At 35.7% G+C, this 17,113-nt stretch overlaps 1 protein-coding gene across 14 annotated transcripts in view; it reads left to right on the forward strand.

Annotated features, from left to right (window-relative positions):
* Positions 1–17,113, forward strand: part of ANKRD44 (ankyrin repeat domain 44) — a 344,106-nt gene that overhangs the window by 114,612 nt on the left and 212,381 nt on the right. The window contains exon 1 of one of the 14 annotated variants that reach the window (XM_074302792.1): positions 3,951–5,756. The exons of the other annotated variants lie outside the window; for them this stretch is intronic. The gene's annotated coding sequence lies outside the window, so the exon portion shown is untranslated. Of the gene's footprint in view, positions 1–3,950; positions 5,757–17,113 lie in introns of those variants that run through there. 14 annotated transcript variants of the gene reach the window in all.

A 17,113-nucleotide genomic window follows, 5' to 3' on the forward strand; every position in this document is an offset into this window, starting at 1 on the left:
TGTTCAAAAAGTCCCAGAGAGTTTGATTTGGTACCATTTCTGAAAATGATCAAATTGAAAGTTACATCTAATCTTGTTTGTTCAAAATGATTTTTTCAAGTAGGAATTGTAAAAATCAAGCCCACTATATAAGTTTAAAAAACCAAATATCAAACCTTGAAAATAATTTGAATAATTATATTTATATTAGCTTTAGTGTATACTGTCCTTGTGATTCCAGTTCTATTATTCTCTACTCAAGTGATCTTGGACAAATTATCTGACTTCTCCAGGCTTCAGTTACCTTATCTGCAAAATGAAGGGATTGGATTGGGTCATCTCCGAAGCCTCTTTCATCTTGAAATCTGTCAATCTGTAAGCATCTTAAATCTTATGTATCATATTCTGTCTCCAGATAGACCACTGAACAAGTATTCTATGTTCTTGTATCAATATAGGAGTCAAAAGCAAATACTTTAGGCAAGGCTTATCTGTTAAATGTAAACTGTTAAATTTGTAAGAGCTTTTAACTTATGATCTCTGGTAAGAGGTAGAATTATAAACTAAAGCTGTGTAATATGAGAAAGCTTCATACTTTGACCAGGATCTGAATTTGTAATTTATTCTTTTACAAATATAAGTTGGCTTTATAGCAATTTAATTTAAAATAATTCTCATGCAGCCAAAATTCAGTGCCAAGATGATTGCTAACCTGTATCAATATTGAATCTAACCACAAAGCAATAAATAGACAAGCCAACATCTACTCAACAGCCTTTCAACCCCTCTTCTCTCTCCCTTTTCCCCAGTAAATTCTCTTCTCTAGATGATGTGCTTGATCTGAAGCACACAAGTGGGATAAAGGAAAAAAAACTCAAGTAAACCAATAATCTTGACTTTTAAAAATATGAGTTTTCTATGCAAAAGAATGCACTCCAAGATGGCTCTAGATCAAAACTTGCAGGACATTATTGGCTGTCATGAACAATATAGATATATCTACATTGGAGGCATTGATGAAAACAAAATTTTCAGACTGGATCTTAGTGAAGAGCTGAATGTATGAAATAAGATTTATATGTGAATTAAGCAACAAGCATTTATTTAGCTTCTACTCTATACATATAGAAAAACAAAAAAGATTACTATTCTCAAGGAACTTAAAACAACAATTTTAAGTATATATTTATAATATACATATTTATTGTACATTTATATGTATGTATGCACAGGTATATGCATGTGTGTGTTTATCTTCATATCTATCTTTCTATCTGGAAAATAAATTTAATGTAATGTGAGATGGGATGGGAGGAGAAGCACCAGCAGCTGGAGAAGGAGTGTCTTTGGAAGGAAGTAGCTCCTAAGAGTTAAAGGTTAAAAAAAAAAAAAAAAAAAAAAAAGAGTATATTTCAGCATAGAGGGCAGCTTTTACAAAGCTAGAGAGAGCGGGGTGATGAAATATTTGATAGAGAGAGGGGTAAGATTTAGCAGAAATGTCCATCTAGCTAAATTATAGTGCCTATGAAGAGAAATAATGTACAATAAGCCTTGGAACCAGTTTAAGATTTGCAAAGTACTTTATGCACATTATTTCATCTGAGCCTCCATATAATCTGATACATTGTGGTGCTATTTGGTCATTTTTCAGTCAGGTCTGACTTTTCTTGCAAAGATATTGGAATGGTTTGCCATTTCCTTCTCATTTTACAGATGAGGAAACTGAGGTAAACAAGTGATTTGCCCAGTCACACAGCTTGTTAATATCTGAGGCCAGATTTGAAGGTGGAAAGATTAGTCTTCCTGACTCTAGACTAGCTGTATACCACCTAGCTCCTCCATCTGGTGAGGAGCATGATCAAGCAAGTACTAAGTCCAAGTCAGAAAGGTTTGTCAAATCCTATCCCTAGGAAAGGAAGAAAGGAAAAGAAGTTTTGGTCAAAAATTCAGAATGGTAAAAATAAATTAAATGAAACAAAAAAACTACATTGTGCCAAATGCCTTTTTCATTTTTTTTCTAAAATATTTTAGCTAGTTAATGGTGAAAGTGGTGAAAGTATATGAATTCTCCAATTTGGTCCTAAAGCAATATTCATTGCGCAATACTCCTAACTATAATGAACACAGACCATCTTATCCCAGAATATTCTTTGGTGAAACTTTTAAAACAAGTGACTTAAGCTTTGGGAACAATCTGGAGCACTGGTCCTCAAACTTTTTAAATAGGGGGCCAGTTCACTGTCCCTCAGACTGTTGGAGGGCCAGACTATAGTAAAAACAAAACCTCACACTCTGTCTCCGCCCCTCAGCCCATTTGCCATAACCAGGGCAGCTGCATAAACCTCCTCAGCAGGCAGCATCTGGCCCGAAAGCCATAGTTTGAGAACCCCTGATTCTGGAGTATAGTTTTCTAAGTTCATTAGAAAAGTATAGAAAATTTATCTGCTGAGGATTTCACTATCTCTCTAGCTGCTTCCTTCCATAGTTGGGGAAGGGTTTTTTTTTTTTTTTTTTTTTTTTTTGGACTTGGAGGCTTATCAACTTGGCTTGATTCTGATTTCCTTTGTATTCTGTGGACTTCCCTTGGGAGATAAAGTCTCCTGGTATCTGTCTCTGCTCTTTTCTCACCCCATCTTCAGAGTAAGCACGAAAACAAAGAATTAATTTTAGTTGTTTGTCCTATCCAGTACATGTGGCTGGGCATCCTTTGCTCCCTTCTAATCTCTAATCTTTAGAGCCTCTGAAACTTCTACTTATACACATGAACAGACTGTATGGTTTTTTTTTGTTTTTTTTTTTGTTAGTTTTATTATGGCTCATCTTAGTCTCGTTTGTAATTTCTTCTTTTTATACTATTAAATAGGATTTTCTTCCCCTCTTCAAAATATATGACTTTGGCCCTCCAGTGATATCTTAGATGATGGATAGAATTTTTGCACTTTTGGAGTACCTACAAGATTCTGGAGATAATGTAGAGAATATGAATTGTAGCTAATTTTTAAACTTGGTACTGAAAAAATAGCACACTTTTCTGGTGTTATCAGACTGTAAAGATTATTACCAAGTCTTAATAATACTCCCCAATTTAAAAACAGTATCCTATTTTTCTACATTTATTTGACTTGTTGTTATTAGGCATATAACACAAATTAAAAAAAAATAAGTTATTATTGGCATGGAAATGGATAATATTGGAGATAGCCAGAAATCTTCCTTCCTTTTAGTCTTGTAAATGTGTAATTCCTTGGCATGGTAGGAATGGGGTGAGGCCCTCAACATTCCAAATATCCTCGACCTAAACAGAGCTATCACACCCTCCCCTGAGTTCCTCAGGCATTTCTCGACAGCCAAGGGATATAAGGTTGAAAGCTGCTGAGTCTTAAATACTAGGGGACACTCCTGCCCCTGAAACTCAGTCTCACATTTGCTCATCAAAATCCTCTATAATTTTTTTCTTTTCTTCTGTCCCTTGCCTCCCTTACTCCTATGAAGACCTTCACTTTGGGAGATACAGAAATTTAATACTAGGTTCTTGTTCTCAGGATTGTATAGTTTAGTAAAAGATGTGAGTCCAATCATTTTAGTTGTATCTTTTTTTTTTTTTTTTTTTGCAAAAATACAGAAGTAGTTTGCTATTTCCTTCTCCAGCTCATTTTACAGATGAGGAAATTGAGGGAAACAAGGTTAAGTGATTTGCCCAGAGCCACACAGCTAGTAAGTGAGGTTAGATTTGAACTCGGGAAGATGAATCTTCCTAACTTCAGGTTCAGTACTCTATCCATTGCACCACCTAGCTACTCAAGTTTTGCATACATGAGAATATTGAGGAGATAGGATTTAACTGAAAAAATTTATATTGCAACTAATTTTTGCTATGTGATTTCAAGTGGAGAGTGTATAGCGAGGATCACTGGAAAAGATTTATAGAGCAGCAACTCTTGCCTTTTTTTGTGTCATCAACTCATCTGTTTAGTGGAACTTCTGGATCCTTTCTTGGAATAATTTTTAAGAATACATAAAGTATAACATGAAAATTACAGGAGAAACCAATTATATTGAAATGTAGACACGATTTTTTCCCCATCCAAGTTCCCAAACCCCTCTGAAATCTATGTGTGAACCCTAGGTTGAGAACTCCTTTTAGAGGGTTTTGAAGCTCAGTAATATTACCTTACATTCTACTAGCATAATGTGTTTAGTCCTTCTCCTGGGAATGGACAAGGACAGGAATATGACAAAGCATAGAGTACTGAGTCTGAAGTCAGGAAGTCTCACTAATTGTGTGGCCGTACATAAGTCATATAACTCTGTTTACCTCAGTTTCCTTATCTGTAATATAAGCTGGAGAAGGAAAAGGCAAACCACTAAAGTATCTTTGCCAAAACAAACAAACAAAAACCCAAATGCGGTTGAAAGGAAGTGGATGTGACTGAACAAAAACAATAGCAACAAAATGGATAGACTTCAACTTTGTTTCTTGTTCTTTGCTACCTGAACAAGTGTTGTTGTATTTTAATATATGTGGACTTTTTCTATCACAGACCTTTTTTCATTATATGCCTAGCACCAGGATATCTGGATAAGTCAACTTTATTTTTTTTTATTATACACACACACACATATATATATTTATAATTAAAAATTATTTAATTTTAATCACTTCATTGGCATAATTTCAAATTGGAAAGATAGATAACAAACATTTATTTGCTTTATGCCACTTTGTGAAGCAGAGGAGATACAAATGGAAGCAAAAAGAAAAATAGCTCCTCTCCTCAAGGAGCTACATTCAGATGGAAGAAAACCAAGAAACAGGGGTGGAGATAAGATGTGGATGTGGAAGGCATGCTGGGAAAATCCTTCTGGCAATGAAACGTGGCTGGGCTAGACCTGCCTCTCAAGTGGAAGCCTCAAAAGAACTCACTTGTGGGATACACAGATACTGAGGGGGAATTGGGAAGTCTTCATGTAATATAATAATTGAAGAGGATGAACAGACAAGTAACAAGTGAGAGTAGGGATGGAGTGTAGAAGATGGTGTTCTAAGCACTTGGCTAACTATAAAATACCATTGTTTGAATGAGTCATAGTTGCATCCACCCCAAAGTAGACAATTTGATTCTGTAGAAAACATACTAATGTGGGAAATTAATAGGACCATTAAAGAATGGAAAGCAAATGAAATGATCTCCATTTATTTGCTAAACCAGACACACTTCTTAACATTGTTAAACAGTGAGGAAAAAAATTAATCTGTCCACTGAAAGAAAGAAAACAAGAATATGCCATTGCCTTTGTTGCTGTTCAATCATGTCTGACTTCATAACCCCATTTAGTGTTTTCTTGGCAGAGATACTAGAGTGGTTTGCTATTTTGTTCTCCAGATCATTTTACTCATGAGGTACTGAGGCAAACAGAGTTAAGTGACTTAAGTCACATAGCTAATAAATGTCTAAGGCCAGATTTGAACTCATTTGAACTCATGAAGTCTTTCTGACTTCCTACTATACCTGGTCACCCATCATATGCGTATCTGCAAAGCTTTATGTTACAAAGAAATTTTCATATTTTGAAGAATTCTGGAGCCACTGACTTAATCCTCTTTTATATGTAGCAAAAAGAGCTGGAAACTTTTTGCTCATTTATTTTCTTCATTTATTTCTTTTGGGCGAGGATGAGATGTGGTGTGGTATTCAAAGTAATTTCAGAATGTGGTGATAGTAGGAGAAAACTACATATTGCAGAATTCTTTGGACCAAAGGAAGGATACATGGCAGGTAAGGATCATACAAAGGACCACTGATAGGGATGATAGAGTAGTAAGATTGGTAGATTTGAAGTTAGAACCTAGGTTCAGATTTTGGCTTGTATGATTTATTTATTACTTATATTATTTAAGGTGAATTATTCAGGACTCTCTAAGCCTCAGTTTCCTAATCTATAAGATGAATGGGTTGAATTATATACATCCCCATAGTTTCTTGTAGCTCTAAATCCATGATCCTCTGAAAGTTATGTCGAAATAAAAGCAGAAACTATTTAGAATCTATCTCTGTCTAACGAAGTCACCTTGATGATGAGGATTGCTTTATTGGCAAGAGAGGGAACCAGCTGACAAATGAGAATAGTTAGCACCATGAGTAGAGATGCAAATGCTTTATTTACTGAAGTATCTGGTCTCTCTATCTGGCTCTAGAAATTTTTGCTCACACATCCACAACTGGGACCATATGTGTTCGAAGAGAATTGAAATTGAAACTGAATCTTTTTTTTTTTTTTTGCTTGGGGTAATGTGGGGAGGAAAGAGATGGAGGCCGAACTCACCAGGAATGTGGGTTGTGATTATTGTTCAGCTCCATTATGGATATATGTTTGAGAGCCTAAAAAGCAAAGTTTAAACTTCTTTGCCTGATATAAAGACCTTCAACAGTTTGGGCACTACCATTGTAAACTTTAAAGAACTCTATAAATGTGGAATATTTCCATTCTTATCTCTTATTACCCTGTTAGAATATTATATGTGCTATCTGAACCGAACTGCTATTTTCTATCTCCACCTTTCAACACAATTCAAGCTCATTTATCCACCCCTTCCTGACCTATTGAATTTCTATCAATCCTTTAAAAATCAGCTCTTATGGTATTTCCTTCATGAATTCCCACTATGAAATATCCCTATTTAGTCATGGCCTTTCCTCTCTCTGATCTCATGTATCATTTTGTTTTTAGCTCTGGTATGTCCATCTTTTCCCTCCTTCAGGTTTCTGAATTCTTAACTTTTCTTCAAAGCCCAACTAAAATAACATCATTCAGGGAAGCTAGGTGATGCAGTAGATAGAGCACCAACCCTGAAGTCAGGAGGACCTGAGTTCAAATATGGCCTCAGACATTTAACACTTCCTAGTTGTGTGACCCTGGGGAAGTCACTTAACCCTAATTTTCTCACCAAAAATAAAATAAAATAAAATAACATCATTCTCATAAAGTTTTCCCTTCATTTTTTACCTACCTTCCCCTGATTCCATCTCACATAATACTTAATTTTCTACAACTCTATATTTATTATATAATACTTTGCTTATCTGGTTATGTGTTTGATGTTCTCCTTCTCTACTTAGACTGTAAGCAACACAGAAAGCAAGGACTTTTTCCTATTTAAACTTTGTATCTTCCCTCAATGACTAATGGTGCTCTTAAGTAAATCTTGGTTGAATTAATGAATGATTTAAGAATGAATGACTAAATCATTCTGTATTAAAGAATCAGAATAGACTCACAGTGCTTATTAGTTAATGCTCACTGTAAAAGCAAATAGCTTTGAATTGGTTATGTTGTCTATCACTCCCTTTGGAGCTATAGTGAAGGAAGATTGAGAGGCAGCAGTCAGAAAGTGAGGTTTTTTCTTTCCTTTTTTATTATATTTTATGGGATTTCCTATAGCAGAGAAGAAAGTATTCTTGAAATCTAACAATTGTGGGCCAGTTATTTTTTAGCATGGCCAGTTCAGACTGAGGTGGATTAGGACATATACTTATTGCAATATGATGTCATTGTGGTTGGAATGTTCATAGCTATAAGTTATAGAAGATGATTCCATACAATAGAAACAGTGAAGAAAGATCCCCAATGCACTTTAGGAGTGAGGTACTCTTGCCTGAGCTACCTGCTCCTTTCCTTCATAAATGAAAGAAATGTCTTGCAGCCATGTAGAAGTTAGAGATTTTATCTATTCTACTATCTCTTTACTCTGACTTTGGGAAATTTATTTCATAGCTTAGGGTTTGGAAATTTTTATTTTGTTGTCTTTTGTTTTTATGATAATCATTTCTGGATATATTGTCACAAATAAAAACAGTTAAGCAAAAGTCAAATGACATGAAGACCATATATGATAATGGCTGCAGTATTCTTTCCCTACCTGATTTCAGTGGAAGCAGGAAGGAAACTTTCTTCTTCTCTTCTTTGGAACCAATGTTGGCTATTGCAATTACACTTATATTCATGTTCTTTTTATTTTCATTGTTTTAAACACTGTATTCATTATTTTCCTGGTTATGTTTAATTTACACTACATTAGTTCATATGTCTCCCCATGCTTCTCTGAATTTGAGGACTTCAGATTTAAAATTTTCCTTATAGAAGTAAAGGTCATGCCCTTTTAAGCAATAGCTGGGTCATTCCACAAAATTCTGCAGCAGAACAAATATTTGATAGTATAGACTTTCTGCCAAGGGGTCATCTGTCCTATTTGCTAACTAGTGACCAATATTAAGAGATAGACTAACTAGATAAACAAAGTCTTAGTAAACTTAATATAAAAGGGAAGAAAAAGAAAAGTTAATGTATTCTAGATGTCTGAGTAGGTGGATATCTTCACTCCTCATCTTGCCAAGCTATAGCATTCAAATGAAAACAGTGGTAGCGAAGGAAACCACAGGAATGTGGGGCTTGAGACAGCTACAAATAATTTTCTTTTTGGAAACTGTCTAAAGACATCAGTTTAACACCATGGTATACACTGTTACTCCGCTAATTCAGGCTGTTAAATCTTATGAGAGAATTGGCAGGTGTGCCTGTTTACTTAAGATTGAGAAATCAGATCCAATTGGAGAAGGAAATGAGAGGAAAACAGGGAAATTCTGATACAAGAGCTTAAGTTTTTCAAGACCTTCTGAACTTCTGAATGTTGTCTGTGCTACTCTTAGCAATCTTCCTTGTTGCTCTGTAATTAGGACTAAAGACTTCCCTACAAGTGTATTTTCATGGACCACATGTTCTCGTGTCATTAGTTTATGGGGTGAGATATATGCTTCCAATACATCTCTTTTCAATGCCAGAGCATAATGTATATAATTTAAAGTACCCCTACTCAGTTAACTAAGAGAGCATTCTTACTTATTGTCAGCATGCTGAACCAGAAACCAGGACCTTCCATTTCCATTAGCTTTTGCCATTTATTGCTATCAAAATTATTTGAGAGGTAGTTTTCATAACTGTGGTTTCAGGGATCAATTAAGTTAGAAACATATGGGCCTGACACACTTTCTTTCCCCATTTGCAGTGTTAACCAGGCTTTAAAAGGATATGAGTATACAGTGTAACCTCTTGGGCTCAATAAAGCTCCTGCTGCCCCAAACTCCAGTTTCTGCAGCTCTGCAAATACCACACAGAACAGCCTTTGTCTGCCAAGAACAGGAAAAGCTTCAGCAGAAAAGCTAATGGTGCTGGTTATAGTTTACAGAATCAGAAAGTTGGAAGGGGCCACAGTGGACATGGAGTCTAATCTATGTATTAAGAGCCTGCTTTGTGTCAGGTATTGTGCTAAGTGCTGGAGATAACAAAAAAAGGGGGGGGGGGAGGAGAGGCAAAAGATTAATCCTGTCTTTAAAGAATTAATGTTCTAATGAGGACGATGACATGAAACAATTACATGCAAACAACACACACACAGAGGATTAATTGGAGATGATCTCAGTGAGAAAGGGCCCAGAAAGACTTCTTGTAAAAGGTGTGATTTTGGCTGAGACTTGAAAGAAGCCAGGAGGTAGAAATGAGAAGGGAGATGATTCTGGGCATGGGGAACAGCCAGTGAAAATGAAAAGTCTGGAGAGGAAGTGTTTTGTTTAAGGAATAGCAAAAAGACCGGTGTCACTGGAGTTATAGAGTGCATAGAGAGGAGTAAAGTATAAGAATACTAGTAAGATAGCAGAGAGGGGCAAGAATACCCTTTACAACATTCTAAACTCGTTATCCTCTATCCCTGGCTTAAATAGTAATAAGGTAGAGTCACCGTTTATCAGAGGATGGTATTTTTTCTCTCTCAAGTAATTGAAGTGCTTTAGTAAATGTTTAGGTTTAATAAGTTCCCTACATGGGAAATCCTGGAACAAAAGCTTAAAATGAATGAATTCCTAGATTTAACTGCAAACTTTTTGGAATTTTTGCATTCCAATTCAGCAGCTTAACAGTCTGTGGTAAACAGAGGCAGAACCACTAGTAACTTTGTTGTTTGGTGTCCCCATGCTTATATTGTTAACATATTTGTTTTACTAAAATCCTTTACCTACTTAAAAGTACATTTGATTTTAGAGTTTTGAAAAGAATTTAAGAATTTTCATCAACAGCGGCAGCTAGGTGGTGCAGTAGATAGAGCACCAGCCCTGAAGTCAGGAGGAGCTGACTTCAAATATGACCTCAGACACTTAACACTTCCTAGCTGTGTGATCCTGTACAAGTTACTTTAACCCCAACTGCCTCAGCAAAAAAAAAAAAAAAAAAAAAAAAAAAAAAAAAAAAAAAAAAAAAAAAAAAAAAAAAGAATTCTGATCAATACAATGACCAATCACAATTTGTCAGGAGGTGGGTAGTGTGCTTCATCATTGCTCCTCTGGAATTGTGATTAGTCATTATGTTGATCAGAACTTTTAAGTCCTTCAAATGTTTTATTTTAATAGGGTTCATCTTGGTGTCATATGGGGAAATCTTTTAGCTATTACCTACAAAGCCGGGGAGTTGTGCTTTTTCGACTAGGTAGATGGCCTATACAATTTAATATCTTTTTAATTTTTTTTTTTTTTTTTTTTTTTTTGCAGAACCTGTAAGAGATTTTAGAATCTCTAGCTTTGAAGAAACATGTAAAAGTTCAGTTTTAAAATATTCAGTTGAGGATGCCAAGTATGAACATGTCTAATATTTTCTTCCCCTTCTCCCCAAGAAAATGGTAGGATCCTAAAACTTTAACTCATTATTAATCAGAAAATGCAGTGCTCTCTGTAAAAGCAGGATTCCAAGCTTTCTCCCAGCTGACCTTTTCAGTAGTACTGGAATGAACTAAGCAATTCCTCTTTTCAGCTGAAATGTTTGACAAAGCATGAATGAGATTTCTATCATTAGCTCAATGACAGTTTTATGTTTGTGTTCAGCTAAGTATAATGGCTGGGGCTTATAACTCCTGACTTCTAGTTGTTTCCCTTAAATGAAGACCTTGTACTGTGCTTAATTGCCATCATTTTAAAAAATTGTAAATAAGCAGTTTTTTTAAAGTCAAATTATCTGGATTAATATTTTTATAAAGGTTACATGTAAAATAGAAATCTATCTCCCAAAAGCTGAGAGGATATTGTAAAATAAATATGTGAAAGTCAAATTGGAAGAAAGGAATTCATTTAAAGAGATCCTTTTTCTCTACATTAATTCACATACTACAATCCTAGTTTCATAAACAACAAAATTTAAGAGCTGAAAAGAACCTCAGGGGCTATTTATTCCAACCTATTCTTGAGCAATAGTCCCCTCAAAATTAATCTCCATCTAGTTGTTTTCTAGTCTCTGCTTGAAGGCGTCCAAACTTCTAGTATTTTTTTAAACTGATAAATAGTAAGCTTTTATTGTCCATTTTTACATACCATTCAACTCCACTCCTCAATTTTCCTGCAGAATGACCTCAGTCAGCACTACAGAAAAAAGCAGGAGGCTGAGAAATAGGGAGTGAGATAGGTATGGTGGGATTATCTCTAATTTGGAATAAGCCCCCAAATTGGAAGTACAAAAAATAGACCATGCCCAGGATTTTTCTTGAAAAAAATCTAACCAATTCCCATTTTCCCTAATGGGCTGCCATATAAGGAATGCTGCAAGCTGCAAACTGGGGTGAGGAAGCTACTTTCCATTCTGGATTTAAACAGCTCTAATTGCTCTTCCTCATGTCAACTGTAAAACTTCCTCTCTATATTGGTCCCCTTCTCCCTCATTATTATTATTCTGCCTCTTGAGGTCAGACAGAATTTGTCTTTGGAGAACTAGAAAAAATTGAAGAAGTAGATACCATGAAGTTCAAGCCATGTGGAACACACCACCCACCCATTATGACAAGACTTTACAGGACACTTGTATAACAAGGATATAGGACACCTTAGTATTTAATTTAGTATTTATTTAATTTAAAGAGAAGAAATCAAAATCATTCTCTCACCTAGAGCCAAAACCAAACAAATATGTAAAAATTGATGTGGTTTGGTGCAAAGAGCATCACAGTTAAGTGTTAAACTTGGAGTCAGGAAAATCTGGATTCATATATTTAGACACTTAGTAGATGTGTGATCCTGGCCAAGACATCTAACTTTTTGAACCTCTGTTTCCTCATTATTAAGAGGGGGTCCTGGGAACTGGACAACTGGACAACTGTTCTTTAAAGTCCCTTTCAGCTCTAATTCTATACTATTATGATTTTTCTCTGTACACTGGTCAGATGATGTTGGATCCAGGCCCTCCAGCACTATGACCTTAAGCAAATAATTTTACCTCTGCATCTTAATTTTCTAATCCTGTCAAATGAAGGGATTATGCTAGGTGATTTAAAGAGCCTTTCAAGTTATGATAGTCTATGATTTATTAAGTGATTTGCCCAGGGGTGAAAATTGGAAACAGTTGTTGCTGCAATTGGGTTATATTGAGAATGCAGATCTTTCCCCCACCAGCAGTTCTGGAACTTTTGGAGTTTTCCACATTATCTTGTATAATACCATTCATGTGTTGTAAAGTGGCTGTCTTCCTTCCAGGTCACTTATCATCTTCCTTCCTATCATTTATCATTCCTCGTTGGGGACTTTCTCCCTCTTTCTCTTTGCCTTCTGGCTTCCCTAGCTTTCTTCAAGTTTCACCTAAAATCCTACCTTCCACAGGAAGTCTTTTTCATTCCTCCTTTATGCTAATGCCTTCCTGGTAATGGTTATCTCTAATTTATCTTACATATTCTAGGTTATTGGTACAGAGTTTTTTCATCTCATCTCTTCCATTAGACTGTGAGCTCCCCAAGTACAGGGACTGGCTTTTACCTTTTTTATTATCCCCAGAGCTTAGTACAAGGGATGGTGTAACCTTAATAAAGGCCATTGACTTGACTTAAATGTGTCAGGCCCTCATTTTACAGATGAAGAAATGGAAACTCAGAAATGTTAAGTCAAGCAGCTGTTGTCTAATGTAAGATTCAAACTCAAATCTTAATACCAGCAGGCTACCCTATACAATCTCTTCTTCCTCTCATCAGAATACCTATATCTTGCTCAGTTCAATAGAGAATGAGCTGGTTAAGAAGGAAGCAAGCACTCTGGTTAAATTAATTTGTACTAAAGGATAAATAACTGAAATTCCACTTAGGGGTAGTTGTGTTTTAAAAGAAGGCAGGTAATTTTACCCATAGGGATCTCTAATTGGTTAAATTATGGCTATTATAATTAAGCTTTTAGATATTATCACTAAACGAAGTATATTAGTTGCAGCATTAGAGAATCATCAGAAGGAGCATAGAGCAGCTTCTTACCCAGCTGAGGCTCATTTCCTAGATTGTCCAAGCTGAGTCCAGGTAATTCTTGACTTTCTTAATTTTCTGCTTCATCCCTTGTCCTCTTCCTGTATTCCCCTGAGGACTGAACTGTGGCCTTGGCTTCCTGCTACTCACATTGCTTTAGGACCAACATTTTAATAGAATATAATAAAAAGTTATAGAACACCTAGTATATGAAAGAAATTGTGCTGGCTGCTGGAGGAAATATAAGAATCAGTAAGATAGGGTCTAGCAGAAGAAAAAATCATTTCCATTTGGGATGGTGTTAAGGGAAGGTTTTATGGTGGAGGTAGCAAAATGAGTTGAATTTTATAGAATGGGTTCAATCATTTTAATGGAATATAATAAAAAGCCACAGAATTCTACTGTGTGTAAAAATTTTTGCTGACTATTAGAGGAGCTATGAGAATAAGTAAGAAAGGGTCATGCCTTTAAAGAGCTTACAGTTTAATTGTGGGACACAGAGAAGATGTACACAAATATACAAAAGAATCTAAAAATAAAGGGAAGAGATAGGAGCAAAATGCCACTGGGACTCTAGCAAAAGAAAAAAAAAACTTTCCATCTGGGACAGTGTTAAGAGAAGGTTTTGTGGAAGAAGTAGCAAAATGAATTGGGCTTTATAGGAAGGATTCATCCAGGTTAAGGGATGAGAAATATGAACAAAGGCATGGCTCTGGTCATGTTTGGAGGTGGGAGGAGGAAGAGGGTAGATAGGATAGAGGAAATTGAGGAAAATGATAAATGATTATAAGTGCAGAGCAAATAATTAATTTGGCTTGGAGAGTGTTATATGCACTTTGTCTTTATTCAAGGTAATTTCATGGTCTAATGAAAGCAAATAAATGAATTTGAGCAAATAGCTCTACTCTTATGTGGGGTCTTAGTCCATTTCTTTTTCTAGGTTATAGTTAGACATATTGAAAACCTTAAAATGAAAGATTAAAATGAAAGAAACAACATCCTGATTGCTCTGTAGTTTAGGTTCACCAAGTATCTGAGCACTGAGAAATTGAACTTTTAGATATTAAAAGTTTAAAGAACTCTTCCTAAAATTTTTGCTGTTTAATCAATCACATTACCCTTTTATTAGAACCAATGATCATATATAATTACCCTTAGCCAAATAAGGAATCATTCAGAAATTTGGTGTTGTCCTTCTAGGTAGCTGATATATTGACATTTATGAAGTACTTGCCAACTGTTAGGAATAAAAAAAAACAAAAGGGAAATGGTATTTGCCGGAAGAGGGCTTACATTGTATACAGGGAAACAACTTATGTCTTGTTACACAACAAGCAAATAAATAATTTATTAAGTACCCATATATGATTCTTCTAGCACAATGCCAGTTATAAAGACTTCTCCCCAGTTACCTGAGATCTGGCTTGCTATGCACATCACACACATGATCACAGTTAAATCCCTGTGAGGCAGAAATAAAAATATTTTTGTCCCCATTCCTTGGATGAAGACATGAAGTACACAGAGACATTAAGTGATCTGTTCACAGTTACATAGCTAGTATATGTCATTGAACCCAAATGCTCTTGATTCCAGGTCCAATTACCCCTTCCCTTTTGTTATATAGGGAATGGGGCTTGGGGACAAATTCACTTCTCCCCTCTAGGCATCTATTTTCTTATCAGTAAAACTGGACTTTGGACTAGATTACTTCCAAAGTTTCTTCTAATTTTAATTCCTATGTTTCTAAGGTGATGATACTCCTACTTTGGGTTAGTCTAGTCCAGTTGGTAACTTTAGCTTAAATTCCTCACCTAAATTTGATTGTCAGTCTCTGTCAGTGTAGAGATTGATAATACTACAGTGCTACTAATATTAATAATAGTTAACATTTACATGGTGCTTACTCTGTACCAGACACTTTCTTAGTCATGTTTCTGATCACTTGGAGTTTAACTATGCTATCGCATAGTTATTGCAAACATTGGGGTGCACGGTGTGTTCAGAGAGGAAGAACACTTAAGGGGTTGACTTGATGAGCCCTTTCTGGGGCTGTTCATCCACCTTTTGTGTCCACCTGTCTCCCAATTCTCTCACCTGTGGCTCCAGCTGCCACACCCCCTCAAACTATCTCAGCAGACAGGTTAAACCAGGTTGAAGGTAACCGACAGGACTCAAATCTGTTGATAACTTAGGGAATATTTACCTCAGACTTCTCCTAGCAGAATGGGTGAAGACCAAGTTGTTCCAACAGCTAGGAAGGTAGCTGAAGGAGTTCCTAAGAAGCAATTCGAGTTGGTCTGACTTTGAAGGTGCCAGATAATTCAGTCATCTGATTTTTGTCTGGCCACTCAAGTTGAATGTCTCTAGAAGAAAGAGTGAGGCTATTGTTGACTGCAAGTCAAGACTTCACCCTCCTGATGTCAGGGATACTCTCTGAAAACAATGGACAGACAACAACATTGCAAATATTGTAGCTTTTAGCAGCGAACAGCTGCTCCATGAGGCTTTACAGATCTTGGGTCATGGAAAGTATTTTGATGCATAGAATGTTTAATTCCTCTGGCACTAGTCTTTCACTCCTGTATCTTTTTTTTTTTTTCTATACTGCTTGAATTTCCTGATTGTTTCAAGCCTTTTTCAGGTGATATTATTTCTGCCTTGTCATCTGGCTTGGAGGAGGAGGTCCTCTCCCAAGTTTGATTCAATTTAATGATATTCAATTCAATTAAACACCTGCAATTGTGCAAGGACAAAGTACATTCCATCAATGAACTAACTCCAATTTGTCTATGTTTCTCCTAAACTCTGTACCCTTCATGAGGGGAGTTCCTAAGTCTAATTTAACACTGTATTTCATCAAGTATCTAGTGTAGTGTTCTGTCCATAAGAGATGCTTACAAAATATTTAGATATAATTGAATTTAATATAATATTACAAACATGGTCTTATTAATACAAATTCTCATGGGACTCTTACCTCCCTTTTTGATAGATATTATACTTATCTTTGTTCAAAATAAAATTGCCTTTAACTGAAATCCTTATATTGCTCTTTTTTTCCCACATGAATTCAAGACTTCCCTTATTTCTTTTTTGTATTCTTGTCTTTTTGAACCCATTATTATTCCAGTTTTACAGTTGAGGAAATCAAGTGACTTTTCCCTTGATCCCTTAACCACATTTCAATAAGATTGGAATCCAGGTCTAATGACATTTAGTTCAGTTTTCATTTCACTCTAGTATTGCTTTAACATTGTTTATCATGTGGGGCAAGAGTTGAAATACATTCCATAATATAAATGGACAGGCCCCAACATGTCCTGGGAAAGATTTTGTTTAACACATGCTTATATTGCTCTTGGCCAAGCAAACTGAAGGCCTTAGTTGTCTTAGAGATTTGTCATAATAGGAGTGTGAAAATGTAATAAGATGCTCTCAAAAGAGTTATAATTGTGTATCATGCATTTATCTTTAACGACTATAATCTTTTATGTTGTCTCAATAACACGGGTTAAGACTGAGAATTTTGCATATTAGAAGTTTCATGTAGACTCCTAAATTTCAACTTGAATTGGGCCCCTACAATTGGTATGGGATATATGGTAAGGAGGATTGAGACATGGGATAACCTGTGTACTAGGCGATAGACCTTCAAAAGAACTAAAAGTCTTTGTCACCGGAGATAATATTTGTTAAGTACTGATAATAGTGACTAGCACACAGTAGGTACTTAATAAATGCTTATTTTCTTCCTTTTCCCCTTGTACCTGCATCATTATACTCATGTTAGGATAACGTTGGATATTAGAATAACACTATATAGCT

Source organism: Sminthopsis crassicaudata, chromosome 3 (genome assembly GCF_048593235.1).
Source record: "Sminthopsis crassicaudata isolate SCR6 chromosome 3, ASM4859323v1, whole genome shotgun sequence".
Taxonomy (NCBI): Eukaryota; Metazoa; Chordata; class Mammalia; order Dasyuromorphia; family Dasyuridae; genus Sminthopsis; species Sminthopsis crassicaudata.